Source organism: Strigops habroptila, chromosome 2, assembly GCF_004027225.2.
Source record: "Strigops habroptila isolate Jane chromosome 2, bStrHab1.2.pri, whole genome shotgun sequence".
NCBI classification, from domain to species: Eukaryota; Metazoa; Chordata; class Aves; order Psittaciformes; family Psittacidae; genus Strigops; species Strigops habroptila.
This window is the reverse complement of record NC_044278.2, coordinates 16,772,705-16,793,970: the sequence shown is the minus strand read 5'-3', so window position 1 is coordinate 16,793,970 and position 21,266 is coordinate 16,772,705. Positions and strand designations below refer to the sequence as shown.

Genomic DNA, 21,266 nt, shown 5'->3' with positions numbered 1-21,266 from the left:
TGTAAATTAAGGAAAATTTTATTGAAGATATGGAAGTGACCAGTTGCAAACAATGTCAGATTTTATTAATTAACTCAAACTCTTTATTACTCCAGTTTTTGCTACATGTCCCTTCTTTTCTTCTGAATTTGTCATGTTTCCTGTCCTTTTCCTTTGCCAAAATCCTGATAATCTGAACAAAGACACACCCAAGCAATGTTCATGCTGGACATGATGCTGCATTCTCTCTTGCTGTCCTTGTTATCTAGATGCAAAGGAAATGTGACACACAATTAAGGTTGCGTCTTAAAATTTCAGTGTGACAAAACTGTTTTGCAGTGCTACTCAGATTTGGAAAACAGGGAAACTGGAAGGAAGTTCAGTCAGTTTATCATTACAAACCACTCAACTCTAAGCTATTTAGTGATACATTGCTTCAAGTTTCTCTATGACTCAACTTTCTCAACCCTTTTAATCTAATGTACCACAAAAAAGTGAAAGGGGTTTAAGGTGGCTTTGAGAAAATGATTGAAAAGATCCGAGTCCTAAAAATATTCAAATGGGAATGTTTCCTATTGACTGCTGATGGTGAAAATCAGGGACCAAATTCTCTTTTGATGTGAGACTACCCAGAACAGTTCTGAGTCACCTTTTCCTTCTACTGAAGCATGGAGGGTCTCTCTGGTAACTACAAAACTCAGCACGCTCCCCTCTGAATCTGTTGCAATCTCTTGTTTAGTAATGGGAGGCAGGAACTTTCCACATTTTAAGCTTTTACTCTGTTCTTCCCATTCAATACTAAGTTTTGATCTCCTTTTATATTGAAAAAGAAGAAAGATGAGCTTTCAAAATGCTTAGAGTTCTTTCATTATGTAAGAAAAACAGATGTAAGATTTAAATAACTTCAAGTGGCCATTTAGAGATCTGCAATGCATTCAGTCTTTTCATATTATTTAACTATTGCGTGACTCATTCAACAGTCATGAGAGACTAGAAGTATTCGTAAATTAATGAGAAAGTTACTAGGAAAAATCTAGTAGGTTGATGGAGATAACCTATATCTACACTCTCTTCATTTTAGTGTTTTATGCTGAGCACTTTCGAATGCAACACTATTTCACAGCATTTGCATTCTAAATGCTGGAGAGGGAACATCAACTTAGATAAACAGGTTCAGATGTTAGTATGTTCAAACTTTCAGAAATGTTTAAACATGGAGGGGGGGGAAAGGTACACTTATAGGCTAGATAGCTTGCTTCTGAAGAAGACAAAGGTAACTAAAAGATACTTCCGCTTTATGCTTTCTCAAAAGATCACTTGAAAATAGCTTAATAGGTATTACCTATCATCTCTATGAGCCCAAACCCCTTACTTATAGGGGGACAGAACACAAATAACTTACCTATTATCAGTTTATTTTTAACTCTGTCTCTGGCACTTTGCAACCACAGATAAACTCAGTCCCTCCTCCAGCATGTTTTTGTCCTCAGAGAAAGGAGACTGCTGGGTGGAAAAAGCAATAAATTACAACAGTGACAAGATTTTACATAAACATTATAGCAGTTGTGCCTGTAAACAGCTAAGTTACTCTGGAAGCCTGACTCTGAGAACTGGAATGTAAAGAAATGCATATGTGTGTATACATACACATATATGCATACGTACATATTCAAAAGTATATTAGTCCAGAATGCTTTAAGTACAAATAGTCATATGGGTAGACTGTGTAATATTTAGAATATAGAAAAATTTTGTCCTTTATTCCTATTTTCATGCTTTTGCAGCAATGTTTGACAAGCAACGTAATACTGATGGTCGCTTACGTACAGCATCTAGTTTTTGAAACAGCACTCCTCTTTCTAACATCCCAGGAAATATAACATCCTTACCTAAACTTTAGATGTAATAACTTAGTTACAAGAAAATCTAACTCCAAATCTTTGAAGATGTACCTTTACCACTGCAAGAATAAAATAATGCATTAAATAACTCAATGCTTCCTCTATGTTCTTTCCATCTTCAAAGAAAATCTCCATCTGCTAGATCACATTCACAGCCATCAAGAGATTCCTTGGTATATGTGGACATGAATATCAGAAGACTGAGCACCAAGTGTGAAAGATGAATGATCTTGAACAAAATTAAAAAAAAGAGTTCTCCTAATATTCCTGTATCTTGCTAGGAAAGTTATAAATGCAGATGTAGTGCATTTTATATTGAAAACCCTATTGATTTAGCACTGCATACAAGTAGCACAAGCCTCACTTGTGGTTTTTTTCTTGAGAGCATTAGAATTTGATTTTGTATAGCAACTTGCAAGCCAGGCTCAGAGCCAATAGGGTACTTCACTTTCCTGGAATTAAGGCGATCCCCAAGTCTTATGGATATAAAGGGACTAGTTATTTCATTGCACATGTCAACCTCCTTAGAAGTTTTCTGTAGATTTCAGGGTGGTTTTTGTTCTTTGGCCTCCAAAAAAAAGTTGTCTTTCTTTTTAAGTGCTCTAATGTTAATTATCTTAGCACAAGCCATTAACAGCTCTTTTTTCAATCAAAATAATGGAATCCCAAGCTGAACTCCTCTAGCAGTAGGGGTGCAAATACTGTTGGCTTGCTGCACTGATCACCCAGCTGATCCAGGGAGCGATTCTCACAGCCGCATATTTTTTTAGACCTACCATTCAGGTCAAGTATTAGCTGGATGTTTGATTTCAATATGCCTCCATTCATGAATACTTTTTATTAGATGCTATGTTCTTTCCCATTTGATTCAAACAATAGGTAATACCTCTAGGAAGGTGTTGCTGCTCTTAAAGATAGCTAAAAAAACAAAAGAAATTCTCAGCGATTAAGGACCAACCTCATAGCTCTTTGCAGGACAATCCATTATTATGCAATAGTCGTTGAACGCCACAAATCACTGTCTTTTTCTTTCCCCTTCTGCTAAAATAACGTGTTGTTATTCACTAGCATGAGAAATAACTACCAGGTCTTATAATTCCTGCTAGGTTCTATTAGCCAGCATTTGTAAAAGTAGTCAGGAATTCGCATACATACAGGGATTCGAGAGAGCTACCCTGCGTATTTTACGCCATACTATTGTCTTCCACACAGGTTTACTCTTGGATGTCACAGAGCAATGCCTGTTTCTCAGTGACTTGACCAGGAGTCACGACATCCTGGACACACTACACAGCACCTAGCATGGAAACCGCTAATAGACCAAGAGACAGACAATTCTTATGGATCTCTAATTTCCATCCCTACAGTGAAACAGGATTTATGTCTCCATTGTAAATGTAAGGATTTGAAGTTAACACATAGCAACACTATATTGTGTTGCTAACATGAGCAACCTATTGAAAAGACAGCTTTGCATGGAACTGCATTTTACTATACTCATCATGGTGAAACACTGAAACAGGTTGTGAGAGATGCCCCATCCCTGGAAATGATCACGGCGAGGCTGGACAGGGCTCTGAGCAACCTCATCTAGTTGAAGATGCAGGGGTGTTGGACTAGATGACCTTTAAAGGTTCCTTCCAACCCAAACCATTCTATGATTTAGGATAGGAAGACTTTCTGAAAAACTCAAGTTGACACAAAAATTCAAGAAACTAAGAGGTAAATGTGTTGCTTTTCAGTCCAAGGAAGCTTCCCAAAGACATTGATAACTTTCAGTCCAAGGTAATGAAAATTTTGAAATAAAGTTGTTTTGCACTGAAGCTTAAAATGTATGCAAGAGTATTAAAATACAATTTTTTCATAAAACATTTGTAAGCCATGCGATCACCGAACCAAGTGTTTCTTGCAGTTGTTTTCATCACAGTGACATTCTCCAATTTGCAGTGGTTTTACCTGAAACGAGAAAAAAGAAACCCCAAACCCACATACATATCTGTCTGCCTCGTAAGCTATTTTCTATTTGTAAGCTAGATCTCTAAGCTAGTTCTGTGTTGAAGTAGCATACAAAAGCTACATATTTGAGACAAATATGGATATGCACATACGGAGAAGTCATCCAGGTGTTCAGTTCTTCCCTGGACAGCCTTGCATAAAGAGGAAGAAAAGAAGACACAGGAAGAAATAAGTGGTGCTCCCTACTTAAATTTCCACTTACAAGACAGGTATTTCTTGCAAAGCAGAAAGGGAGCAGATTAGGTAAACCAGTCATTTCCTGCAGTCAGACAATTTCCAAACTTTGTCACTGCTTGGGTAACAGATTTTTATAATACCCAAAATTTACATAGTACTGTCATTTTTACACCAGATTTTGGTATTTGTGTGATCTGTATGCATGTCCCTCCAACCTGCCTCCTTTTCGACGTATGTTTAGGCTTCAGACAAACTCTGGAAGTAAACCCAAGCATTTTCCCAATGCTACTCCTTTTCAAGATCAGTTGATGGTAAAAGCAAGATTGCTCTTTGTGCTCCCTCTTATGGTAGCACAGCAATGAAGTGCCAGAGCCAAGAAGAGCAGAGCTGAAACTGTAGCTACAAGAATATACAGAACTGTTTTAAGAACAGTTAGGCCCTGGGTTGCCAGCACTGACCGAATGATGAGAGCTCATAAAGGCTGAATGAAATTGAAACTATAATTACCTGCCATAAGACATGGTACTTCAAAGGTTCACATCTCACCTTTTCTGTGTTCAGAACAGCTTACTGAAGGGGACATTCATTTGCCCTGCTATGCTCTGCTCAAGCCATTCAGGTGAAGGGCATCCTGTCACCAGTCCTCCTGGAGCCTGCTCTGTTCTCACTACAAGCCAGTTTACTTCTTCGTTATAAATTATCATTCCAAATGAAAGTGTGGGTGAAGGAGGAAGCAGGATTCACATATTGTTCTCACAACTCTCAGTAGGGAAGGACTTTTGAATTGGGTCCCTTTTTTTAGTCTAGAATTGCCATGGTAACCCTTCTCCGTATGGATGTCGCTGGTATCTGCTCCATCAGTTAGTTTATACGCCCACCAAGCAACTCCGTAAATCTTTTGTGTGGCTCCTGGTTAATGAGTTCAAGCTTGCTTTACTTAGAGCTCTTATAGCTGCTTTCTTCCTGACCCTCAAAAGGGAGCCAATTTCTCACTCTCTTCCCCAGCCCAAATTACTCTTAGGAATTAAAAGGAGAAAGACTAAGGTGCAAGATACTGGCTGAGAATTACTAATGTGGGGCCTGTCCCAATTGAAATCATGCTGCTAAGACTCTCAGGAGGAAATTAATTTTCCAGGACACCATATCTCCAGCCACACACAGGTTTTGCTATCAAACGGACTGCTCAGGTACTGCTACAAGGAGTCTGCACAGTGTGGCTAGCTAGCCTTTAATTTCTTCAGGTTTTAGCCTCACTTATTTCTAACAGAGCTGAAATAGGGGATAGGAATAGAGGGCAGAATTAGGATGTGAAGAGGGTATGGTGAGTTATATTGGCTTGAATTGCAAAGGTTTAAATGGCCTTATCATCCAGTCAGGCCACTGATATGAAGAAACTAGGATATTCACTGTGTAGCAGAGCTGATAACAAGGGTTGCATATTATGAAATGACCTTTTCTTGTACCTTTGGCATTTATCTTCTTAACCATTACCCAAGTCCTCTAAATTGCCTAGCTGTGTTCAACATCTGTGAGGCACAGAATCTGGCCTCACAAATCCCTTTGTGATTTCCGAGACACCGTTCTCACCCACTGAGAGTCTCAGAGCCGTACCCTGGAAGCTGACCACTAGGCACATTACTTAATGCCCCAATAAAAACGTTTTCCTCCAGGGTGCTCTCTGGCTTGTTGAGAAATATTACCATGCAGAAGCAGGCAGCATTTGGAATAGTGAGGAGGTAGCAGACACCAGTTCACTGAAGTCTTCAGTAAGCCACTTAACATCTCAACAGGTGTTAACCAGTTACAGTACATGCTAGCTGCTTCCTACAGGTAGGGGATGGAAATGTTCCAGCTCCTGAAGAGCTTGCCTGAACCTGCTTAAAGCACCAACAGAAGATGCCCCTTTTCTTCCTCCACCTACATTCCTTTCCTCACAAATTCACCACACTTCTCTTTCCCTGTAATTCTTCACATCTCATTTCAACAGTGATACAAATCCTTCTTTCCTTTTACTTTTGGGTCCTCTTTTTTATAGACATGTCCCCTTTGATCCAGGTAACTTCAGTGCTATTCATTGTTTGGATATATATCTTTTGTTGCCCTAATTACTGCTCCTTGTACGTATTTTGCCACTTCCCTTACATTTATGTATTATTTTCATTTCATAGCCTTCTGTCTCTTCAGTCCTTGCTCCATTTAATGTTCCCATTTTCCCCTGTAGACTCACTCCAAGTAATAAATACTTGTTTTGATAATAAACTTAGAAAAGCACTTGACTTTCTTTCTTCCCTTTTTCTGTAAATGGATTACGCAGTTGTTGCAGTAGCAGCCAGAGGGTGCCACTGAAATGAAGGTGTCTACTGTGCTAAGCAGTGTAAAGACACATTAGTCTGACTAGTTGTAGTTACAATACACATTGCCCTTTGAAGAAGTTCAAGGTTTCAAAAAGCATTGAGCAAGGGGACAAAAAGTCATCCATTTAAAACGACATTCTGAAAAGTAAGTAGTATTTATCCACAATAGTTAAGAATCGTATGGTGAAACGGTGCTGAAACAGGTGGGCCTTCAAAAAATACTTGTTCAAGCTATTCAAGAATGACATATCAAAACAATTTTTAAGAAAAATTTTAAATCTTATTTAAAGTGACCTTTTGGTGGAAAACTCTTACAGTAAATGTTGTTGCCAACTTTAATTGTAAGCTTTCTAGGCAAGTTACTCGAACAGAAAAAAGTGTATATTGCCTTTCATATAGTCATTAAGTAAACATAGAAGTGGCAAATATAAAATTTGACAGCACAGAAGAATGGCATTATCACGGGTACACACATCTATAAAGGTCATTAGTGCTAGACATGAGATGCAAATGGTTCTGCCCTGCCTCTACCAGCCAGGAAATGAGCTGTTGCTGCTTCTGTTTGTAAACAAGCATTATCTGGTTTGCACTTGGTCGAAAAGTGACCACCACATGCTATGTGCAACAAAAGGAAACAATTAGCTATGAAACATCTTGAGGTTATATTCAGTGTCTTATTTAAATACATAAGATGCCAGAAATATCAGTTGCTATAAGCTTATAATGCCTAAGTCTCACATGTTTCCTTTTGCTCGTTTGTTTATGAGTCAGTAAAGGCAGCAGTAGCTTCAGTCTTCCATTCCCCTGACATCAGGAAGAATATGTTCAGAATGGTTCAGAATAACTTTACTTGTCTCTTTTCCACATAGGAAAGGAGATGCTTTATATTGCTATGTTTCCAGCTCTGACTTTTTTCTCCAGTTTAGTGAAAATAGATAAGCAGGAAAACAAACAAACAAACCCTTGTCCCTCTCTCTAATCATCTGCGCTAAACTGAACCCAACAGATTGTTCTGTTTCTACAAAACAAGGTTTGTAAGAAGAAAATGGTTCTTACAAAATCAATTGATTAATGGAGTGGAAAAAAATCCCAAGCTGGTAGCACTTCACTACCCAGAAGATCACTTTTGGGGTTTTGCCCCAACCAGAATAACCAGTCTAAAATTCTCTCTCTCTTGTTTACATTCTGAATTTATTCAATCTGTCCATATCCATGAGAGGTCACAGAAACTTAGAAGCGGATCTTTAAATTTGTAACTGCAATGGTTGCCAAATCTATAGTTTCGGAATTGACTGGCAGCTGGCTGGCAAAGGGTGGTCCAAGAAATTAATTGTACCCTCTAGATTCCAGTGGATAAGCTGTGTACTTGGCAGATGTCCTTCTACAGTAGGAAAAGATGCTGCAAGCTGTATAAAGTTGGGGCAGGGAGGGAAGAGCTAGTAAAGATGGAACAAGAAAAAAAGGTGTTCCTACAAACTTACATGAACAAAGCCTCCTGAACTTGGGCTTCATTTAGAAACTGAATACCATCCTGCATAAACTTATTTTTCCATTAGTGACCTCTGGAATGTCTCAGCACTAAGTGGTGCTGGTGTACAACAAAAAAGGCAGCCTTCTGCTTCTGTAAAAAAGGAGGTAAGGTCATGCTCCTTTTTCCATACATCATCAAGCACTAACAGAATAGAGATATTACAACATATGAGGCCCAGGTATCTGTGAAGATCTCATTGTTCCTGTCAGAGGTCACTTAAGGCAAAATTAACTAATTTAGGGATTCTACTTCATGCCCATTCTGGCACTGAACAAGAGGTTCTGATGAAGAAGAACCAGTAAGCGATGAGGACACAAGATTGAAAATGCAGACAGTCCTCCATAGCAGAGGGGGTCAGGTCAGGCTGACCGAGATCCAGAGAGCCAGTGAGTGAAGAGTACTCTAGAAACATTTTCCTCATTTCAAGATGAAGCCAGATGTCTAAGGTGCATGCAGAGCAGTCTGCCTATGAGCTGGCAGCAGAAAGGACCCTCATGACCCGCTTTCACACACAGCAAACTATGTCAGTATGAAGCCCCTGAAGTTAGTGGAGTGTTTCCAGCATGGAACACATAAAGCTGTCAGGGGAGGTTGTCACAAATTATTCAGCAATCAACCAGGAGACTGAGGGGAGCTGGCACACGTGGAAAGAGACGCACGTCTGTGGAAGCTCAACATGTTTTTCTAAGCTAATACTGAATGAAACTGTCACAACAATAAGGATTAGCGAAGCAGCTGATATATTCAGCAGACATATTTATGCGTACCGAGAGTACTAACTAGGTCCCTTTGTTGCTGGGGTTGCTGATGGATGGGACAGACCATGTACAGATAAAACATACCATCTTATCTATCAGCACCATTAGAAAGGGGAGACAATAGTTAAAATATCTTGACAACCAAAATCCAGATAGAGCTTGCATTCAGCCACCAACACCCTGACTAAGAAGGAAAATTAAAAAAAGGCTTCGTATACACATAGTTCGTTTTTTGTGTTTGCATACAAAAGGCTTCGTATACAGATAGTTTTGTATTTGTATACAAATAGTTCACCATCAACTGCATCGGTAGATGGTGCTGTTTCTATTCTATCACAGGTTACTTCTGAGAAAGTGCTTCTATGCCCGCGGGTGAAATCTCGAAGTGCTTTTTCTACACCCTCCTTTTCATCCCCTTAAATTGCCAGACCTTCTTCCCTCTAAAGTGGCTGGACAATAATCATATTAGCACTCAATGGGTTCAACCACGAACTTTAGATTAGTCTGTCATGGTAAATAACCGAAGGAGTCAGAGAACATGCAGGATTTCTATGCCGCTCTGGAAGGCTACCACTCAGTAAATACTAATGTGATCCTCCCTTTCTAAGTGTCCCTGAATGCATCTCACCATGATTCTGTCCATGGTTGTCCCGGCAGGAATGTGCTGAGCAGCAGAGTGACACCCAGTCTGGCAAAGCCAAAACACAGTGCTTGTGGGTGTGCAGTGTTCAGAACCAGCATACGAATTTGACACATTGGAGACACATCAAAACCATCCTGCACACTTCTGTAACACCGCTTACTCCTATCAGGCTACTAAAACCTCAAACACCCTGAACTGTCATGTTCAGATAAAGCTTGCAAGTGCAGAATGAGGGAGGACACATGCTGGGAAGCTCACATGAATACCAGCCCTTTTTCTGATTCCCCAGAACAGAGGCATCCATGATCCAGCCAACAGCAAAACCAGCTGCCCACAGACAGGCACAGATGCCCTTGTCCTCTGGAAATGCAGCATCTGGGCATTTGTTCCAGTCTACGCACTGTAACTAAGGCAGGTGGTGGAATATCATGCAGTCTTTAAATAGCCTCAGAGGCATGACGAAACAGAATCAATTTCTGGGATAATCGGAGGAAAATAAGCCCAAATATACACACATAAATCAAGGAAGTTGGCAGCTTACATAAAAGTGCTATAAATGATGCAGTACTGTGCAGGACTCTGTCCTTTCCCAGTTGCCTTTTAAGACTATAACTTTCCACACTGGCATTCATTTTTCTCATGGCTTCCTATTGAGTCTGGTGATAGAAGTTGCTCTAAAGTTAATTCCAGGTCACTTCTATTGTATGAAGTGACCTGCAATTAACCTATACCACAAGATGCATTCAGCCAATAACAATAATGGTAAGACCACAAACCACAAACAGTGGCACTGGCACCACTGAGGTAGCAATACAGTGCAGTGCTTGTAAATCAGCTTTCCCAACAGAGGGAAAAAAAGCAACCAACCAAACAAAAAACAACTCAAAAAATATCCCCAGAACCCAAGGAGATATCTGTGACATTTACTGCTGCCTTAATTCCATAGCAAACCTGGTCAGGGTTATTATTCTTCAGAGGCCTGAGACTGAGTCTTCACCTCTGGCAATGAAGGAAACCCACAATGAACCACATGGAGAAAACTAAGATATCCTCAAGACTTAGCTCCTCCACAGCTGCTCCCTTTTTAAACATAGAAAATCCCCTTGGTTTTATATTGGTAGTCAGACTTTTGCCCTGGTGTGCACAGCCTGCTCTGTGCCCTTTGCAGGAGGAAAGGTATTTCCTCAGAGCAGCTGAGGGGGAGTAGCAAGTAGCTGGGATTTGAGTCTTTGTCAAGTGGCAAGATTCAACACTTCCACAGATTTTTCAACATAAATGGATAAGGTTTATATGTCTATTACCTGTTTCTAACCTGCTGTCCCTGCCCTGGCACAGTCCTTGCGTATGGAGTCAGTTTTCCTCTTGCAGTGGGCCTCACAAAGATTTCAAGGACACATTAGCACCACCATCCAAGGCTCAATGCCTCTGGCTAATTTAAAGAAGCATGTCCTGCATCATGAGCACCTTTGTTGTCTGTCCTTTACTGAAATGATTTGAGTTCTGCTCTGTGTCTTTCTCCCACCTCTCTCTCTTTTTTCCTTATGTCTTCCTCATCTTAAATCTTGCCTCTTTTGCCCTGCAGTATTACCCAGTTGCCCTTTCCAGAAAGACCCATGCTCCCATTCAATCTTTGATGTAACCAGTTCATCATTAAACTCAAGAATCCATATCCCGAGGAATTTCCTAACAGCAAAGCATTTAAATGTGTTGCTGCACAGAGACTTAGGAACTCACGGCCCCAGTCTGCATTTTCACAATTTCTTTCTGAACTAGAACATTCACCTTGAGAAAGCGATGAATATAGCATGCAGATAAATATGGTTTGGCACTCAACACGCTCTGCTTTTTCGTTCGTCATTCTAATGAAGCACCACAAACCACATTACTTCTAACAGAAGCCATGTATCTGATAGCTCAGAAAATCCTTTCCTGTACCTTGAACACCTGTCTCAGAACTGCCACCCTGCTGTGGTAAACTGGATTAGGTATCTTGACCTGACATTTACTGTACATACATATTGGTTTGTTTTCACTCCATGCTTTGCTCTCTCAAGATAAGCCACCCTTTGAACAGAGATGGGAAGAGGAAATGGAAACAAAGGAGGATGAGACAATTCACTGTCATTAGGAAAAGACTCCAGCTCCTGCTGAGAGATTGGGACTGGTTCTGTGCTTAAAGGCAGAAAGATGAGAATAGAACAGACCTGGCCTGAAAGGAAGAAGCTTGGAAAGCTCTTCAAATTAACACAGGTGTCTGCTGGAAGGGTCTGAAGTTCTGGCTGCTCAGCTTATCATCATAACAGTCTTCGCACAGGACAGATGGATGTATTGACCATTTTAAAATCCTCTAATTAAATTTTAATTTGGGTTAAGGTAGCAGAAAAATGTGCTTGCCATAAATCACAGACATTTGACATAAAGCAGCAGTTATTGATCCCACTTTTGGATAACAAACATCATCTCTGAGCTACAGCAAGGCAGCTGCCAATTAACTGGCGACCTCAGTGTGCTGGTGAGGGGAGGGAGGGATATGGCTGATCTGTACAAAATAACCCTGCAGTATAGTAATACAGCATCTCTCTGGCCACTGAAGAAGCTAGTTTGCTTTAAGAAGTGCTAATTGAGTGGATACATCTAACTACTTGGCCAGCATTTTCTAAGTTTTGAAGATTTGCATGCCCTCCCCTCTGGCTCCTAATAGGAGACATCAGTGATACACTGCTGAAGGCTTATGCATGCAAACAAGCCTCTTCTTTCTCCTGTCAGTGCTGTCAGGTCTCTCATATGGGGTAAGACAACCTTGCTCAATTGTCACCCAGCATATGCTTCACCATCATTAGAGCTTTACCCTGTGAATCAGTGCAGGAGAGACACCCCAGCCCTGCGCTGCAGCTAGGAAGGCAGGTCAGGAAAGAGTGCTCAAAATGTAGCCTGCCCATAGCAAACTACTAACCGTGCAGCTCAGGACAGGGGCCCCTCACGCCCTTCATGACCAGGATGGTCAAAGCAGCAGATGTCACATTGGGAAAGCAGAGATATAAAGGATGGTACTATAAGTGCTGCTAGCCATGCATGCATTTGTGAAATTCCTTTTAATAGTGCTCTGCTTCCATCCTTTGCTTCTCCAGACTTAAAATTTAACCACCTAAATCACCAATACAACATATTTAAAAACACTGGCTTCAAAGTGAGAAGTACAGGTAGTATTTCAAGGTTACTTTGTCAGGCTCTGTACAACCACAGGTAAATATTACTAAGTTGTTATGTAAGTCACATTAAAAGCCTCTTAGGTAGGGTAGAAACTCTCTCACTCCAGGAATTTTAGAAGTACTAGTATAATGCCCTTCCTGAAAACCTGGACACATTTAGCTTTAAATACATTAAATCTCCAGATTTGTATTGTGATAAATTAGATGTGGATCAGTGCTTTCAGCAAGTCATTGCAGGTCCGAACTTGCAAATATAGAAATGTTCAGGAGAAAAATCAGAGCCAAGACTCTGCATATGCATCCTAGATTTGTTTGTACAAAGAGAAAAAAATTACTCTGTGTATGGAAGAAAAAATGTTACTACCCCAGGGAAAGCCAACCTGCATTCCTCGTTCAACGATACACTTCCATCATGGCTTTAAACAATCTCACAGAGCTTCTGCTGGTAAGAGATGTATTCTATATCAGAACTGCCTGCAATTTGATGGTGGGTGTATGATCATGCTGTGTATGCATGCACAGCATTTATTGATTCCACTTGATACAGTGTTTTGATATGTTTCAAGCATAGACAGTCCAGTAAGAAGTCTTTTATATCAAGCCTTAAAATCACTTCAGTACAGATTCATTTCTGTATACCTTGTCTCTGGATTTCAGCATTGCCTAAGCTGAATGAATGGGCACATTGAAATATGAGAGCAGGGGGAAAAAAAAAAAAAAAAAAAAAAAAAAAAAAAAAATCAGTGTCAAGTCACAGCATTAGTGCATGAATCACACATCCAATTTGTACCTGTTTCACCAGTGAAATAGAAACCTTTGCGAGCTACAAATGGCCTCACCCAGAGTTGGAGTTGGTTTTTTTCCTCAATTAAAAAAAAAAAAAACAACAAAACCCAACAAAAACTATCAACAGTTTTGGGTTTTTTTGAAGAATGTCTTTAGCCTCTGGCTATGGAGAAAAAACCTCTGGATTTTGCATGTCAACACTGCTTTTTTTATTCAACAGTGTTATCAGTGAAAACTTTTGATGCATACTAGAAGTTAATGATGGTTAATAGAAAAGCAGTCTTATATACATACATAGAAAATTCTAGCTTTCTTTTTGCACTCCACAGTTTTGTTTCTGCTACTGAGTTTTAGCACAACTCCAGGAAAACTCGTTCAAGGCACATCAGAACCTGCCACGTCTGTGTGACTAAGTGACCCTCTGTGAACGCAGCGTGAACCCTCTGTCCCACAATCTAAAGTCACGATGTTTCAAACACGGAACAAAAGCATTCAGCAAAAGTTGCAAACCAGAATGGTCAGCCTTTACCACAATTTTTCCCCCCCCCCAGTAGCTGCAATAGCCAGGTTATGACTGTTCGGCTAAAATAGAGAACTGTTTCCAAGAACTACAGAAAATAATTGACAGTCTTCTCTCCACTTTAGCATGGTGCTATAACTCCTAAAATAAAGTTTCACTTCAAATACAGGTTACAGCAACATGTAAGACCGATGCTTTATGCAGGATGCTTGGCTCACAGCAAAGATGAACAGCTTTAAGCATACATTTAGTCATGTACTGAGGAGAAAAAAAACCTCAGTGCACAAAGATCAAATAGTAACGCCAACTTGTAGTTAGCGTAGCAAGTAACTCCCTTGCTTGCCTCATTTAATTTTCAAGCTTCAGGGGTTAATCCACCTGCCTATACCCCCTTTATGCCTTCCTAACATGACACTCTCTATTGGAGAGGCGTAGGTAAAGTTGGAAAATGGCTTGCTCTACACATCTCCACTTGAAGGGAATGCTATCAAGTTTCTGAACTCCATTTGGAAAAAACCGTTCTTTTCAGCAGCTACAGAAAGTGGCCTAAGTAGTATTCTACAAGCTACATATTTTTAGCACACTTCCTGCTAAACCACCAACCAGTTTTAAAGACAGAAATGCCATCTATTTCTACAGTGCTCACACAGAGAGGAAGCACTGCTGGATGCTTTGGTGTCATTCAATTTCTATCCAGTCACACTCTTTGTCTGACACAGAGAGTTGAGCCTACATACACGTACATCAGTAGTGATATAGAAGGATGTGAGGTTTTTTTATTCGTCAGTTAAATCAGCATCTGAACAGAAATATCTAAATAGTAACCAAGCTGCACAATTGCCTATCACATTTAAATGTAATTTTGTTCTTTAGGTTATAAAAGCAGAAAAGCCACTCATGCAAATATTTCTGCATCTCTGGACAGTGCTACAAATAAAGTACTGACTAAGCAACATAGCAAGAATTTACTGGGACCAATAATTGCATATAGAGTAACTCTTTCCTAAGCATCTACTATAGAAGTGGGCGCTGCACACACACAAAAAAAGATGACAAAAATACTCTTAAGCAGCATATTTTCATAAAAGAGAAAAACTCCTTTCTTAAGTAGTCAGACTTAAAATAAGAGTTATTAAGCACAGGACATGAATGGAAAGACCACAGTAGTCTAGATTAGAAACAAAGCAATAATTGAAGTCATGGGATTTTTCTGCTAGTTTATAAAGTTGAAGTAGCAAAAACAGCTCACTTAGAGATGATCAGTTTTCAGCAATGCCATAGTTCTGAGAGAATATGTGCTTGTTAGCCAGGAAGCTTAGTGAAATGTGTCATGACACTTCTGTTGGGAAAACGTCCTCCTGCTGAGGATGCAGCATTTGTGCATAACAGAGTAAGGCCACCCATGGTACCCAACAGGGTCCATGACTGCATTTTTCAGCTTTTACATGGAGACAGAAGTTCAGTCCATGTCTTGCCTTTTCCATGCAGAAACACTAACCCAAGACTCTCACGCCTAAAGAAAACACCTTAAACATATGTAATACTTACTTTGGCCTCTGAGAAATGCCAAAATGTGGATGTCAATGTCAAATAATCACTTCATAGCCTTACAACATTTTGTGGGACAAGACAGCCATTTTCCATGCACCTCTGCTCTCTCTTTCTGCAAATGCTAACAAGTCACCGACAGTTTACACTACAAGGAAGCTAGGACACGCTTCGCTGTGATCGAATGCACTGCTGAACAGGAAGTAGTAAGAAAAAAAGTTCTAACAGCCACGAATGTGGTGAGACAAGCGCTGTTATCTGCTTACCAGATATTCCTTTAAATAGAGATGCAGCCACAACACTGTTAAGATGAAAGGTTCAGTAGTTGAGTGATTCAGTTCAAATTCACTACTCCAATACACCACTGACCACTTTCCAAGCGTTAGCTTCACAGTCATTATTTCAAATCTTCATCTTAATCTACATGTGCACTAACTAGATCTAAGTGGTTGTTTGGCTGCACTGCAAATATACCTTGGCTTATTGTTAAACATATGTAATCACAGATTATTTGCATTTTTGTAATTCTTCATCACTGTTTCTACTTCACAGACGTGCATGAATGCATTTCTTGACTCCCAGTGCTGCGGTTCTCCTGCTGCCCTCTGGCAACTGTATCACATTAGGGGAACAGTGTCCCTCTGGGTTAAAATGCAGGAAGGATTTCAGAGGAGAAAACCACATAGTTTAAATGCTTTTTACCTCCATTGTCATGGCAAAAGGAGGTGGGGGCAGACACATATAAGGCAGAGCCTGAGTTCTAACCCCCACTACGACAGTCTAGCCTAGGTCTTCAGTGACTTTTAAAGAGCTCAGAATTGCTGTTGTGTCCAGAAGAGGAGCAGACCAAAGTCCAGTTAAGACCCAACATGAACCATGCTGTGGTAACACAGGCTTCAAGAAGTGGCGGAAGAGACTTAGAGTTCAAACATAGAGACAGCAGCCTGAGTTACAACAATTCATTAGCTGTTACTCTGGTTATTCACTAGAGCGCAGGTGTTGTGTTGCTTAAAGCATTTTCATTCAAAATTCTATCTGGGAATACTTCACTTAAAGCAGAGCAAATTGAACTCATTGCAAGAGAGAGAACAAGCTTTTGACATTCTCTTAGCCAAACACTTAAGCCAGAAGCAATGGATTAGAAAGTCCACTATGAAGGCTAAGCTGGTTAAAGGGCATACTGCAGAACTGGAATCAGCTTAATCACTTTAGCAAGAAGCACAGTTCAGGGAGGAGTCAGGTATTAGCTCAGCCTTACTGCTTTAGGAAGGGACTTCGACTGCCAGGGGAGATTCTCTACAAGGCTCCAGGCCACATAAATATGATTTTGGTGCTAGCTTTAACTGAGCCACATGGACACTCACAGTAGTCCCAAGCAACTTTTAAAAGCACAAGCTCAGTATTTTAGGAGCAATATCTTGCTCACAAATTCTTCTTGCACTGTTGTCAATGTTGGTAGAGTTGCAAGCTTTCTACCAAGCATTGAGAAGGGCCCACTGGCTTCAGCAGGGAGTCTCACATGAGGAATAGTTGCAGGATCAGATCTTTGACTTCCCAGGGGAAAATATTTGCTCACACTCTTTGTATAAGTGTGTCAAGGGGGAATTACAAAAATCCTAAACCCAGGTAAATGGATTATAGCAACTTCAATAGGACATTCATTCTTCTTGTGGCTATTGAAAAAAATGTCATTAGAGATTACATCTCTCTCAGGATACAGCATGTGTCTGAGCAGAAAACAAAATACACTGAAGTCAATGGAAAGGCCACACTTCTGCCGGTTTTGGATGAAGTGGCATCTGTTCAGTTTTCTCTCTGCTAGTTATGCAGAGACTGCTCAGCTATCTCACAGCACACAGCACAAAAAAACCCAGCCAAAGCTGCACAAGTGTACAGAGTTAGCTTTCAATGGAAATTTTGACAGTGCAGAATTACCAAGATAAGAAGTTTTCTCTTTACAGTCCTTGATAACAAGGTTTTGCAGCATTCAAAAGAAAAACCTGTGGTTTCTCCACAGGAAACCCATGATACTGTTTGTAATAGGAGCCATAAATTCAGGCACAGTTAATGAGATAGATAGCATTGTGCTTAACACTGGTTTAAGAAAATGGTGAAATTCAGGACTTTGTGTACAATGCACAAATGACACCGTTTTTTTTTTTTTAAGTATCATTAAGTACAAAATTCACTGTAAGAGTCAGTCGAGCTCTCTGCAGCGTTTGAGGCTCTCTTGAAAGGCCTCACTTTTTCTGGCAGGTATTTTATGCCAACCTTTCTGTAGCATTGTTACACATCTATGTTCACTACACAAAGAGCACCAGGTCTGCACCTGCAAACTAAGCAGAGCCTAAGCAGAGCCCACGTGCTAAGCTTGAAAGAAGAGTTCTACTTCTCCGATGCGTTTGTGCGATTAGAACCAGAACAGACTCCACTTCAGCATAAGCTCCCCTCAAAACATTTCTGCTCTAGTTACTTTCCCCAGCAAAGCCTAGAAGATTCGTTATTAACAATACATTCCCACTTCAAACAGAAATGTCATGTACATCTTGCAGGAATACCTACACTTTTCAAGACTTTTACTACAGTTTTGCTTTCATTCTTTGCAAGGGGGTTTCCACTATACCACTTGGCATTAAAAATATCAATTTTTCAAAGAAAGATTGTAATTTGAGTAGCGATAGAGAAAGTAGGCATTTGAGGCCTGGTTCTATTGTCAGCTGTGCAATTTATTTCACCTTCAGGAAGCTAGAACAAACATGCATCCTGTGATCTTAGAAAAGTACCAGCAACACACATACATTGCAAAAACATACTGAACTAAATGACTTCTTAAGTAAATAAGAGATGCAGATTTATCAAGTTAAATGCATTGGAGCCTTGTGCCAGCTGCCTATTCTATTTGCATTTTCTACAACTACACTTGAAAAATATTTAGTTTTAATACTCATTTCCAAAGAATCAGTTAAGGTAGTCCCCAGAAGTCTTCTGTTAGCAGCATAACAAAGACTTCTGTCTTTGAAAACAGAGAGGAAGGAGTCAAGAGGGCTTTTCAGGGGAAAGCCACAAACTCTGAAATGACTGTCAGATTAAATTCTTTTCCCTTGAGACTTCCAGTCATGTACAGCAAGTTCCAGGCTTGGAGGAGACTGCTGGGAATTACAAGGGTATTGTTTTCTTTTTTAAGAAACCACAGAAAAATATTCTATCCTGCCATGGTTCACCTAGAACCAGAAAAGTACTTTAAATATAAAATTTCTAGTAATTTCTTGCTTCTGGAAACTTGCGGAACTCCTATGTTGGTGTTCCAGCAATATTATAATCTTTCCTTGGTCAACTACTGCTTTAGCTCCATGCTCCCTGGAAACAGTCTGCTATCTCATCACAGAAATTAGATATAGATACCTAACATGTTTGGCTGCTGCCACATACCTCCTTCCTCAAAAAATGAGTGTAAACCTTTCAAGCTCATATATACCACTGATACATAACCATACAAGTTGAAATAACTTAATGGTAAGTGTGTTACTGTCTCTTAGAGCATGAGTACTTAACAGGCCACTTCCAGGCTTTCTAACTATTCTGTTCTGTACATAGCACCATGCATTTTCAAGACACATCCCCCCATACACATCCATAACATACTTTCTTTTTTTACTTCTCTAGACTAATAACAAGCTTAGGAAGACTCAGCTAAGAGCAAAGAAAGAAATTCAAGATCCCTTTCTAAGCGTAGCTTCCCCTCCCAACATCAAGTTGCCTTTCATGCCTCCTTTAGGATGCTTCTGCTTGCCTTTCTCTAAAACAACAAAATACTATTTCATAAGCTTTTTTTACTTTGCCAAGTGATCTTTCAGTCAGCTTCACTCGATCCTTCAAGTCTTCTGCAAAACAATACTGTTTGTTTGACTCCATTTAAGCACAGACCTGCTCCTTCACATACATCTGTGCACATCAATATTTAATAGTACTCCATTTACCTTCCCCCAGAATGCAAATAGCAAGAGCTATTCTTGACCAAGTCAGATATCTACTTGACATAGATTCTTATTTTGGAGACACTAGCAGCATATCTTTACCAAAGATCACACAAGCAGCTAAGCAGCCAGAGACACTTTCCAAGAATACGCACCCACCAGTTTATAGCTTGGAGGAGACTTTCAAAAGAAGAGGAAATGCCTTTGTACACAGTAGATGTGGATAGAGTGGCATTACCTTATGTTCTTTCTAAGGTTAGGCATGATTTGTCCTTGTCTTTATTATCCTGAATAACACCACTTTAAGCAGACTACTGGCTCACTACCTTTTTTAACGTAGCAGTGAAATAAAGGACAAGAAAGAAAAGTAAGAAGTCTTATATTCACGATGGATTTTGCAGCCTGCAGTGAGTAATTTCTTGCTATCTAACAGAGCTTCCAGTCTGTTGCAGGCTGCCCAAAATAGTGTACCAAGCTCATATCCAATCCAGTAGACTTTGCTTCTCCAGCCAGTCAAAGCTAATACTGTACAACAATGATTTGCTCTTGGAGGGCAGATTTATTAACACACCACCAGGACTACAAACCTAGAAATCCCCTGCTGCATTCTCAGTGTCCACCTTTCCATTATTATGCACCTAATTATCTCCTTATAAGCTTCTTGTTCAGGCTGATAAGCATTTCATTCTTAATCCTCTGCAGATCTCAGATTTACCCCTCATGCTCCTAGCATAGAAACCAAGCAACTGCCTCCATTTTTACAATGCATATCTCCCAGCCTTTCCAGCTTCTCTCTCAGTTCAGGATCCTTCTTTTTTTTAACAAGAGGCCTCCTCTTGAGATACATACTCTTACCAGCCGGCCCTGAGACTCTTGTGTTCGCTCAATCATACAACATGGAACTGCTGAAGCCATTTGTTATAACTGGTTAAGACTTTCTCCTTCTGTAGGCTTGTAGCAAACCGTTTACTTTCAAAAATACAAATTGCAGTGCCCACAAAACTGGATCTCTTAGCTTCTTAAAGCAAAAGTTTAGATTAAGTTCACAGAATACATTACTTGCTGAAAGGAGCTCTAGTTCTATATTCTGGGGTACAGTGAAGTGTGATGAACCCATGCTTTTTGGTTGAACAATGAGAAATTTTGATTCTACCTGTATTTATGAATGGGGTGTCTAAATTCAGTTGCTGGCAAATGCCAAATCTATGTCCACTTTAAAATAGAATAATTTTTTGTGTAATTTTTTCATCATGATAATTACAACCTCAGAACCAGTATAAAGTGTAAGAATTGCCACAATTTTCAGTATTCTTATATTAATTTCTTCTCATCAGCTCACTTCATTATGATGAAGCTCCAAGTAGTTAGGAGTCTATCACCTTTTGACTCGAATGGAAGGGTATATTATATTAATCAAGACTAACCTGCTCCTTCATGTACAAATAAGATGCTAATCCAGTAAAATATTTTTTCAGCACTGATCTAAGGCAGTTAATATAAGAATAATATTCCAAGGTAATAACATCCCAAATAAGCCTATGCTGCAAAGGACATTTTCTCACATAAGAGCCTTTCTTGAAGAGCAATGTTTTAAATTGCTCTTTAGAATACACTGAGGGCTATTTCAATGTATGCATTGCAAAAAGGCAAACATTGTAATGCGATTCATTTTTTCCTCTTAAGAAACCCTTCCCACTTCTACATTATACATAATTGGAAATAAATCTCTTTCTTTGCTCTGCAGAAAAAAACCCAAGAAATCCTCAAAAGTTAACAGAAAGCTTCTTTGACAATGCTCAGAGTGCAAGCTTCCCCTGGAAGAAGCTACTCTGATTCTGAGAATAGAATGGTTTCTCTACCCAAACACAAG

The 21,266-nt window shown here is 39.8% G+C and overlaps 1 long non-coding RNA gene across 4 annotated transcripts in view; it reads right to left on the bottom strand.

The window, feature by feature from the left end:
• The window catches only part of LOC115601593, a 58,138-nt gene that overhangs the window by 29,556 nt on the left and 7,316 nt on the right, over nt 1-21,266 (bottom strand). Inside the window, exons 1-2 of one of the 4 annotated variants that reach the window (XR_003989407.1) lie at nt 4,620-4,725; nt 1,382-1,482 (exon numbers count right to left, since the gene is read on the bottom strand). This is a non-coding gene — a long non-coding RNA (uncharacterized LOC115601593). Of the gene's footprint in view, nt 1-1,381; nt 2,619-4,619; nt 4,726-21,266 lie in introns of those variants that run through there. The other 3 variants (XR_003989408.1, XR_003989406.1, XR_003989405.1) reach the window with 3 other exon arrangements.